Source organism: Pinus tabuliformis, chromosome 3_2 (genome assembly GCF_031772625.1).
Source record: "Pinus tabuliformis cultivar Carrire ecotype Pingquan chromosome 3_2, CPIR1, whole genome shotgun sequence".
Taxonomy (NCBI): domain Eukaryota; kingdom Viridiplantae; phylum Streptophyta; class Pinopsida; order Pinales; family Pinaceae; genus Pinus; species Pinus tabuliformis.
In genome coordinates, this window is record NC_142302.1 from 242,241,920 (window position 1) to 242,254,325 (window position 12,406).

Below are 12,406 nucleotides of genomic sequence, written 5' to 3' on the forward strand. Positions count from 1 at the left end.
TGGGCCACCACCCCCACCACCCATGCCTCTCCTCACCATATATATATCCATGCGAGAAGTTAAGGGAGGTCGGTGGGTATCGAACCTGCGCCAACCATGTGGTTGGCCTGCCACAATGCGGTGGCCCCATGTTATATCCATTAAACATATGATACGGCCAAAACCAATTGGAACCACATACAACGCGCCAGTGAATGCGCCAAGATAAAATTTGCAAGGAGTTATGGGGGCAGGTTGCCTAATGCGGACTCAAAACCCCTTAAATTTGTTTTAGGTAAACATTAAAGCATAAAATGTTAAAAAAGGGAGGGGCGGGATTTGATCCCCCAACCCCTCCTCAACCATTTTCTTATTTTACCAACATGCCACCACTAACCTTTTGAGAAGTCTACCACCATTTTTTTATATAAATGCTCATTTTTCAGTGCATGGGTGGAGATGGAGAAACCAGGAGTGGGCACGCATTTCAAGGTGGAGGAATGTTGTGCACACAGTTCGAGGCAGCGTTTTGCAAGAGGGTGAAATTTTCACTTTGTCAGATTTTGACAAATTTTATATGGTTTCAACACTTCTCGATGCCACGAACGCAATGTCGATGTTTGTGTCTCCATCAGAGTTCTGAATTTTTCAGTCATTTTCAATATGAGGGTGGAACCATGGTTGCTGCAAAAATAGGGAGTGGAACCATGATCCTTGCAATTTTCTTGAGGAGGTAATTTTTCTCCATGTCAGAATATAGTCAAGCTTATAGTCATTTTTCATGGTTTTCCATAGGGATCGCAATGGTGAAGTCAGATTCGCCTTTGGAGTTGCATATTTCTAGTCCACCCATGGAGCAAAATCTTTGATGAATCTAGGGGGAATCTAAAAGATTCCTTGAGCTCCATATTCTCAACTTCTCATAATTCAAAAATTGGACAATCGATTTTGCACTATTTGACATCATAAATCTGATGGTGCGTTCAGATTTCTCATTTTCTCATTCTATTCTTCAGCCACTTTTCTAAGTGGAATGCAGGTGTCAACATTCATGGGTGAGCAGTCATTTCCATGCAATTGATTCCATGATATCGATGGTCTGAGCAGCTTCAGCAGTTTGACATCCACTTCTTCAGATAGCCCCTGGTTGTGAGGTATATGCAGTGTGTTCATGTACTTATTTTTCTATGCATTGTGTTGCACAGATCCTTGTTGATGCTTGATGTGGGATCTTGTTTATTACTCATTTTTATGATTCCTGCTTGATGTGACGCAGAATCGCCTATGTGATGTACTTGTTGTCATGATTCATCATGTTATGTTTTGAGATCCCCTTGTTGTATGTTGATGGGATACTCAGGGTTTTGTCACGTACGTTTGCATTAAGTTCCCTTTTATGCCATGTTGGCAGGATGTTCATCATGCATGAGTTTGTGTCATACTGATAGGATTCTTTTGACTGAGAGTTCCTGTAGCGGAACATCTCTTGGAGCCACTCCTTCGTGAGGGCTTTTTCCTTGTATGATAATGACATCATCTCTATGTACATCATCACTATTGACAGCAATTAATGCAACGGCCTACACCATCTTGACACCAAGGCCCGGAGACGTAATCCCTCCTAGACGAACTACGTTATCAATGGCTTATGTTTTCATGCGTTCATGATTGACATGTTCCTCTTATTTACAGCATGCAGATGTATTCACTTATGTTATTTTAAAAATGCAATTTAACACATCACGAAAGTAAAAGGTCTTGGAAGGGCCCTTCGTCACACCCGGACCTGGATCACAATGTGATGGTTATCCAAGGCCCTTTAGATTTTAATATACTCCTTGGCCATGATTATGTTTATGTCATCGGAGCTATTGTCTCTTCTCTCTTTCGTCTATTTTGTTTCCTGCGTGAAGGAATGATTGTGACCACTTATCAACTTTCATTCGTTGGTCCTAATTTAGCTCCCAATCAATCACATTCCCTAAATGGTCCATCTATGCAAGTGGTATCAACCTCGTCACAGGTTAATTATGTGGCCACCTATTTTGTGCCCGCGTCTACTGATTATCTAGTCAGTGATGTAGTACATCATGTACTGGGGGTATTGGAAACTGATTTTTCCATTAAATCCCTTAACTAGCAACCCTTCCAGAGCATTTTTCTCCCGTCTGATGAGAACCACTTCGAAGCCATAGTCTCTTATGGGCTATGATCAAGGTCGTATGAGGATAGCTCTTTTACTATGTCAACCTCGTTAAAAAATGAAATAGGTGTCATGAGGATAGTTCTTTTACTATGTCAACCTCGTTAAAAAACCAAATAGGTCCCCATGAGGATAGTTCTTTTACTATGTCAACCTCATTAAAAGATGAAATAGATCCCCATGAGGATAGTTATTTTACTATGTCAATCTCGTTAAAAATTGAAATAGGTCCCTATAAGCATGGTTCTTTTCTTGTGTCAAGCTCGTTAAAAAATGAAACAAGGTGTTAGAGCAGAATTTATTTACTTGTGTCAAGCTCGTTAAACAATGAAACAATGTGTCATGAGCATGGTTATTTTCCTGTGTCAATCTCGTTAAAAAATTAAACAAATCCCCTTCCAATTTGAGTTGATTAAATCTCGTGAATTCCTAGTCAAGTCTTTCACTTGATCTCATAAATGAACCTTCATTCTATCCACCTATTAGTAACCAGTAGTCTACTTAGGTGAATGAAATGAAGCTTGGGGAGCATGTACCTCGAATTAATTCATTATTGGGGGCATGCAAACTCATCTCAAGCATAGTTCATCTTTGTTTCAAGATTTTGTAAAAATGAAACCAAATCCAAGCATAGTTTGTTCTCATATTTCAAGCTTGTGTAAAAATGAAACAATTCCCACTTTACCTCTCGTGATTGCCATCTTTATCAGCCTGTTCTTGTTGTATGAGACTTGGTTTTTTCATTCCATCATCACCATATCTTTGGCCAATCATACGCTTTCACTTGGTTGTTTTACCCTTGCCTGAGGAACATATACGATGAGTGGTTGTATTAGCCAACCTCTTGACCTTTACATGTTTTGAGTAGTTCCATCATGACCAGAACCAGTTGCTATCCTTTTATACCACTCATTCCTCCAAGTGGAGTTCTCTTTCAGCTCTTTTTAGACTCCAAAAATATGAAACTATTGTCGAGTACTTGTCATTTCAAACTCGTTAAACTAAATGAAATGAGGTCTACTCAATATAAGTTTAACCCTTTTCCGGATTGAGATAGGCTAGCTATGAAAAAGGAATACCTTAGTCAAACATGGCTAAGAGGTTCTCTTAGATATTGTTTTCTACCTTTTCGGATTCGAGAGACTCTTTATGAAAAGGGACCTCTTGAGTTTTCTTTTTCGCCTCTTTTTCAAACTCTCTAAACATGAAAAAGGCGTCGAGTTACCCCTCTTTCGAACTCGTAAAACTTAAAGAAGCAGGACTTGTCACCATGACAAGACCGAGTTACCCCTTCTTAGGGCTCTTTAAACTTACTAGGATGGATTCATCCAAAGGATGAACTTATATGACAAGCATATGGTATCTTCTTCAAGATTGTGATTAAAAATAAAGAGGTACTCGCTAGAGATAGTGGGGAAGAATGGAAGTAAACATATATCATGTATTTTTCATGAAGGCAGCATGTCTCTCTTGAACATGACACTTATCTGTATCTCGTGTTAGGTTTTGGTTATCCTCACTTCGTCACTTGTCTTACTTGGTTTTGGGTAATCCATTTGCCTCTCATTGATTACATTGTCACCATGACCTTTGATCCTATTTTTGAGTCAAATTTTGCCAAACTCTGGAGTCGTGTCGTCGATATGTTCAAGAGAAGTCCTATCTTCGAAAGTCAAACCTCTTATACCTAGTGACCCTCTCTGCAACAATCCTAAATCACTCCTATCATTTTGAGATATCCTATGTTTTGTGTTGATGATGTGGAAAACATTATGGCCATCCTTCAATGAATCACTTCCTGTCGACTTCAACTCATTATCCAGGAAGTTGATTTAGAAATTCCCTTTCAGTACCTTGGAGCTTGCATGCCTCAATGACAAGTTCTTTGTGTTCGATGATAGGCTTACATCATTAGCCTTTGATCGAATGATTCAGGAAGTGTTCGACTTCAGCTCACATATTCACACTTGTAGATCGTATTGGTGTACCTTAAGGGCCATCATCGTTATTGGTGGTTTTTCTCGTGCTTGTTAATGGTTTACATTATTGATCAGTAATCAGGTGGTTTCTACCAGTTTGATGTCAGCACATCTATTCACATGGTTAGATTCGTACTTTGGTCAGGAGAGAAATGAATACCCTTGATCTCATCTGTTAAAATCCAGGTTGCGAGGAGTTATTGAGTATTCATGATTGTATACAGGATCCTTTTTATACGTATGTTTGTGTCCATGTCGTAGATCCTTAGACATGATCCTTTTCATACGGATGGTTGCGTCCATGTTGTGGATCCATAGACATGATCCTTTTCAGATGGATGTCTATGTCCATACCATGGATTCATGTATTATATTTTGATGCCTATTGAGATGTATGATCAGGCATATGTATATATCAGATATGTCATATACTGTATCATATTTGATTTGAAATTCTCCTGTGGTGGTCTTCCAAGTTCCTTGCCTTAACTGATAAAGCACTTCAACCATCACTTCTTGTTATGATTTCATGCTTTAGGGGGCATATGTTACACGGTATTTTGTCACACTCCCAACTCTATACCTAAAGTGTCATCCTTTGTGTCATTGTCATCACAAATGTTGTAAAGCGACAAAAGCTCTGTAAACTCATTCACCATGAATTATATGCTTAATACATCCCTGAAGAGATGGAGAACTAATGTCTTGAAGAGATTCTACAAAAGCTTGTGAAAACCCCTAATTTACAAAAGCAGTGCTAATTTTAGTAGGAAAATAAGTGGCGAAGTGACTTTTGATAGGAAAATCCACGTTGGTCATATTCACGTAGTTTATCCAAAAATGGAGTAGAATATTCTCTTACTAGAAGCCTCGAGAACGGCGAGCTAGCAGTTGTTGGATGAAGATATGGTCGAGTACTCCCATTTAGAGTCCTTGATCATACCTTTAGGGATCTTACCTTTGGGATGAGGACCTTCTTCCCCCTTTGATGGATCTATAACTCCCTCTCCCTCAGTATAAATTTGTTCTTCACTTTTCTTAATGGGTTGGTCATTGTTGGTTGATATTTTTTTGCTTGATTGTGCTTTGTTGTTGCCATTTTTATGAGAGATGAAAGGAGAGCTTATTAATCTTGGCTTGGACTTGGAATAATCCTGAAGGAGGACTTCAACATCAAGGCACCAGTTGTATGCTTCCCTCTTTCATTTAACCATTAATACAAAGCATGTTTTACTTCCCATAAGATTGTCTATGATAGCTTTCTTAGTACAATACTCGTTGATCTGTTGTGTAACTTACATTTGAATGCATATGCTATGATCTCTCTTATTGTTGTCTTTTGATCTCTCTTGCAGGTATTCGGATGCAAGGATTAGCGAGGAGCAAGCCTGGGAGCTAAGGGGTCGAGATCATCATCAAAGTTCGAGTGCATAGGAGAGAGGTAGGCCATCTCCCTTTCTCATTTGTCATTCTGGTCTAGGTTAGGGAAGTTTGCTTTTTTTGTCACGTTTGTTAATAGACCCACACATTGGGCTAAAGGGATCGCTTCTATCTGTAGAAGGGATTTCCTAGATAATAATAATATGGGAATTACAAAATAGATTGTCCTAAGCTCAAGAAGGACAATAAAAAAAGAGGTAGAAAAGAAGCCCAAAAGTCCAGGAAATAGGAAGTACAAGATATCTACTATGATTGAGATAGTCTTCCTCACCTAGTTCTTTTCAAGTTCCTATTTTCAAGTTATGCCTATCACTAAGGAAAATGATAGGATGCATCATGGAATCATAAAAGAATTAAAAGAAAGAGCTCATGACATCCTCATAGAGAATCATGAAAGATAGTTGAATTTTATGGCAGTCACCAATGGGAAGATATAGCTCTCGGAAACCTCATAAGTGGTACTTATGGGTAAATCATCTAGTACAAAGCTCATCATACATAAGTCAAAAGGAAACATTTGTTGGATGAGGATACTCAATATCCTCTATTGGAACCTTCATCAGAAGGTTCACCAATCAAGAGGAAGCAAGGGTTTCATTAATAATTCCAACTTGTGGAATTCATGGGATGATGGTATGATGACAAAATAGGTGAATAAAATCAAGGGATTGAAGTTGTCAATCAAGGAAGTTGTTGAAAGGAATTCTAAGATGACCTATAGGAAAATAAGGTATGTATGCTTGTATTCGATATTATAGAGGCATGTCATATGGGTGCAGGTAGCATGGATAAATGCTCTATCTCGAGAGCATAATCAAAAGAAAAGATATCCTCCGTTGAAAGGATACAGGAAGGCATGGGTCACACATTTTTTGGATGAAATCAAAATAATATGTCCTCATATGGAATATGAGGTGGTTGACAGTAATTGGAGGAACTCTGATTAAAATTTCCTGGGAAGAAAAATGTGTGAAGAAAGAAAGGAAGAGATCATGAAATATGCAACTATGGAAAAGGAAATCAACACACAAGGACTAAGAGATTTGAATAGGATATCTCCATGAAATATATCAAGAATTTGATGAACTCTGAAAAAGAAAGATACCCTTGACAATAGATATCTTTTGGAGATTTGTCAATATGTATGCAAGATGTTGATACAAACTAGAAGATGTCATGATGAAAGACCATAACAAACCCTAAGAACCCAGGTGGGGTATGTTCCAAGATAGAAAATGATGAGGGCGTCTACACATCATTGGTCTCGCCAACATTGAACTTAGATCTTGTGGAGAGATAGATTTGTTAGTCAAGGCCTTGCTATGTGACAATGCTGGTTGATATGATGTTATAAAGATGGGTTACTAATCCAACTCTTCTTATGAGAATTCTTCAGATTGAGAATGACTAAGTACCATTATGAATACCTCCCTAGTTAAGAGGGAGTATTGAAAAATGTAACTGGGTTCAGTTTTCATAATGACATATGTAACTGTGATTTTATGTAATTGATGTAAAGAAGAAAATAAAATTGTGTTTGTAATGTGTGTCTCATGGGTTTCATGAGAAAGGAATTTTATTTCATTTATGGCTCCCATCGTGAGCCCTTAGGATTGGTCATAAAGTCAAATTGAGTCAATTTCATGTATGAAGGACCCTTCTTGTGCATGTTACATATTTGTATGAGTCATTAAAAGATTAAAAAGGCCCTCCAAGACCAATATAAATCATCTCTTCAAGTCGGCTTCAAGATGGAGTAATGAAATTACACCAAAAGACATGTCAGCTCACCCACAGTTCATGTTGGCTTATTTTATGGGAAAACCACTATAAATAGGACAACTCGGCCTCATTTCAGAGATAGAATTTTGGTCAAGGAGAAGTCTGCCTAGGAAGTGTAATAATTACTAAAAAATGAGTCTCATAGCCAGCGAAGAAGAAGGAAGGAAGAATGAAGTTATTTGGGTATGTTTTTAGGGCTAATATCACTCCACACATGCAAGATTGTAGGACTCTCTACTGCAAGAAAAGATCTAAGCAATTTCAGTCATCCATGTAACCAAATTGGGAGAAGGACAAGTAAAAATAGAATCTGAGTCAAGCAAGAAGGAATCTCCCTCCAAAGTGAAGAATATCAAGGGTCAAAGTTGGTCAAATCACATACGCTAGGTTTTCTGAAATAAGACCAAGAAGTGTAGTGTTGAACCAAGGGACCAAAATCAAAAGAATAGCCAAGGAAGAAGAAGTAGCCAGCATTTTGACTATCGTTAACTTAAGGAAGAGCAGGAATCTTTGTGTCTTTGTCTTGGAGTGGAAAATAGGTCAAGGGTCTTGATCTTGGTATTCATCAATTCAAGTCTCTAGAAGAAGAAGAATTCGTTTGGGTTTTCCTCTCAAGAGGGAGATGTTTTGGCCCTGGCTGATTACCTATATTATGTGTCTCTCGTCTCTTTGTTGTTTATGCATTGGTAGTTTTATTTATGAAGAATAACACTATAACAATCTAGCTAAAGAGAAGATCATAATCTAATTAAGTAAAATGCATTCACAAGTAATTATCAAAATTCAGAGAAATCATGTAATCTTAACACCCTAGATTTCTCAACAGGATCGCCTCCACTGACAGGATTTGTTATCCCAACCTCAAAATGTCGAGCAGAGGGAAGGGAGCGAACAATGAACAGAATGAGGTAAGTCATTGTGAAATTATAAATATGTAATTGAATAAAAAAAATCTTTGATTTTTAGGTTTTTTATTCCAAATTTTATTTTATATATCTAGGGACATAACGTTGACCAAAAGAATGAGGCCTTGGATTCGATGTTGGGGATGGAGGAACTTAACAAAATTGACGGTGTGGATTTGAAAATTCTTGCTAGATACGTAGAAAAATGAACTAAAACCACTAAAACATCGCAAGCACATCAACTGTTTCAAATGGTATCAATTAATACCCCAACCACTCCTAGATCAAGCAGAAGATCAAGGAGGAAATCATTAAGCATAACCACTAAGAATTTGGAACAGGAAACAGAGACTTCTAATGCCTAATCCACTCTTGGGACACAAATCTCTTCTTCCACCATGCCATATTATGAATCTTTCATTGGTAGCTATGATACAAGGATAGAATACGACATGGTTTCAGGTGAAATTCGTAGATCATATGTTGGGAAAGTTTTTGTGAATAGGTTGAAGGAATCATGCCTTCAATAGTTCAAATACCATCTCCATTTTCCATTCTCAAAGATATCGTTGCACCTACAGAAAGCAATAATTCACGACATGGAGAATGAATTTGGAATAGGGTGGTCTATAAAAAAGGTTAAACTACAAATGTATCAGAACTGCAATATATTTAGGTGCAAACAAACAAATAAGATAAAAAACTCCCGCCCGACAAAAGGCTCAAAAGAAGACCAATTGATGTAGTTTTAAAAGTATGGTAAGAACTTGTAAATATTAGCTGGATGAACAGAGGAAGTCCAGTGAGTATTTGTATTTTCTCATAAGATTATATCAAACTTCTTAAATGTTTTTTATATTTTATTTGTGCATAGTTAAACTCAATTAGGATATGTTTCAAGACAAGGTCTCCAAGGCTAAGCTTTCAAAAGAAAGTGTCATGTATTACAGTGGCTAGAAAGTTTTACAGACCCTTATTTGTACTTTTGTAAGTATATTTGATATGTGAAATGATATTTTTTTATTTCCTAGAAAAAATAAATGGTTGCATATTAATTAGTTTCACTAGTTTGTGTGCCATGTTTCAGCAGGAGGAAAAATATGGTTATCATCCAAAACACTTCAAAAAGGACATGTCACAAAACAAAAAGTAGACTGAATTTATTTTTGGATGGAGAACAAGGTATCAATAGTTTACTTTCAATAATTTAGTTAGATAATGTTATGTTTATATGTCAATTTGCATTTCTTGCATCGTAGAGTAGAGGCAACATACCCTTGTTTCCCATATTTAGCCAATGAAAAATCTTGTACATTATAATTGTCAAATTGGTTGGAAGATGGTTAGAAAAGTATAGGATAAATGGCATCCTCCTAGGGTAATATATCGGTAGAATATTTCCCAATATACAGTTTGTTGTCACCCTAGAGACGGTTATTAGATGAAAGGGAACCAATGCCTAGAACATCCACAAAATTGTTTCAAAACATTTAAAAGGTTGTTAAAACTTTATTGAAAATTTTCCTAGAGGTGGTATATTCCCTTGTGTAACAGAACTTAATCTTGAAGATGAATCTTTATGCCTAGATTGGTCTTATATTAGCAATTTGATCTATATGTATAAACTTGAAGGTTTTTTAACAATTTGCAAGTTCAAATTATATGTGTCTTGGGTATAGGATTAATTTACTAAACAAATAAGCAAGTAAATTTTAACCAAATTTTACAGCCATACAGAGACAAATAAGTGTATTTGAAACACATAACACAAAGAATGATAAAGGATTTCACCGCTCTCTTGGGCTACATCTCCTGGTCCAGCTTCCAATGCAGGGCCTCTTTCATTAAAAATGCTCAAAAGTGTGTTTACATTATTTACAAAGCTCAAACATAAGAAATGATGTCTCAATGGATCCAGCATTGTCAAAAACCCCCCTTTTGGTTCTTTCTACACCTCAAGTGGCCAAAAACTGAGAAAGTTATGCTTGTTTTCTCTTTTTCCCAATTTTATGATTAGTGATCCTCCAATTCGCCCCAAACCTGGCTTGAGCGCCCCAAACATGGAAATGACACACAAACCTAGACTACATTCCCACTCAGTGGGCTAATTTATAGGATGGTTAAATCCATCATTAAGCCCCCAGTCCCGATTTTTCTGGTCACATGGCAGCCATAAGACCGCATAGGGGGGCGAAGATTATGGGCTTTGTCTAGCCCCCAACTCTACCGCACGCCCTTGGTTTTATGTTGTTCTGGTGATCATGGATTGGCCGCCTTTTCTGTGTATTCTCCTAGTTATATGGTGGTCATATGGCCTTGGCCTGGCCCCCATCCAACATATTCACGCCTGTGGTTCCGTGAGGGATCATACAACCTGAGGTTGGCCCCTCTTTACTTCGTCGCTCGGTCATAACGTTGTGTTCCGACTACATTGTGACCATGCCTATAACCATGGGTTGGGCTAAGGTCTAGCCCTTGGGCCCCCGCCTACAGTCCCATGGTGCTGGGGTGGTCAAGGGCTAGGGTTTATCCCGACCCCCTCCCCCCATTGGCGCATTTCATAAAATTCAAATAATGTTTAACGCACATAGTTAATAAGAACCAATGTAGGTGGGCCTGTGGAAGGCTTGGTTGGTCTATGCAAGGTCCAGTGTTTGATTCCCCAAGGGTTGTTTGGCCTCCATACAAAATTTTGGTCGGCCATGAGGAGGCCACGTGGTAGCCACTGGTTGGCCCACGTGGCACTCCCTCATTAGGCCACCACAACAAACATTCAACCAATGAAAATTAACCATGCCTCAACCAATCAGTTGATGCCAAATGTCAACCAACCATTGGCTGATGAAGGACCCAGTCATCCTGCCAAGTCATGGCCCAGTCAGCGTACAGACTGCTGACTGGGCATCCCTGCAAACCATTTTCAAATTTTTAGTTGTTTCCCAAATCGATTAGAACATGATATCGGGAGCATCCGATGTCGAATTTGAGTGAAATGAGTTGTGTTGGATTCAAGTCGCTGAGATCGATCCAATCATATAGGTTTCAAGCTATGTTGCACACTTTCAATTTTGAGCATTTTTTTTTATCCCTTGGATCACTCCTCCCCATTGGAAGCTTTTGGACCTCCAAAAGCACATTTTCAGTCAACAAATAGATGAGGGTATAGTTCCCTCACCCTTCCCTTCTCAATCCACTTGATTTTCTTGGATTTGTGCCTTTGAGACCAACACAAAGGTACTCCACATTCCCTCGTTTTGAAGTTCTTGTCCTTCTATCAAGGATGGTATCTTGTTGCAATTCTTCAAGAAATTCTGGCGAGAAATATTCTATTGAAGGAATCTAAACATGCTCTCCTTGATCATCAATCAAAGGAGGCTCATATAGTCTCAAATTCTCAACATTAACAACTGCATACATTTTCATATAAGGAGGAAAATCCAAACGAAAGGCATTGTTACCAATATTTTCAACAATCTTGAAAGGACCATACCTTATTGGTTTCATCTTTTTACCTTCTCCTTTAAGCCTCTCTTTGCTAATGTAAAGCCAAAATTCATCTCCAACTTGGAAACTGTCATCAACATGATTCTTATCATGCCTTGTCTTGTACTTGGCTTGGCTCTTTTCCAATTTTTCTTAACCATTTGATGCACCAATTGAACTTGTTCAATGAACCACTTTGCCTTATCAATGTAAGTATGACCATCAATAACAACATCCTTCCCAAAGATAAAATCTAAAGGATATTTTGGTAAGTAACCAAAGCATGCCTCAAATGTATATGTTTGAGTCGATGAATGCTTTGCTCGGTTATAAGCATGTTGAATGTAGTGCAAGTGTTCATCCCAAATCTTGGGATGTTTGCTGTAATAACCACGAAGAAGATGTACTACCATTTTGTTCACCACTTTTGTCTAACCATTAGTTTTTGGATGGAATTTTGTGCTCCTTTTCAACTTGGTGTCCATGAGTGCCCATAATATTGACCAAAAATTCCCGACAAATTGATAATCTCGATCAAAAATAATGTATTTTGGAAATCTAAAATGTACCCATACATGTTGAAAGAACATTTGAGTAGCCTGTTCAGCTATAATCTGCTTCTTACAAGGCATCAA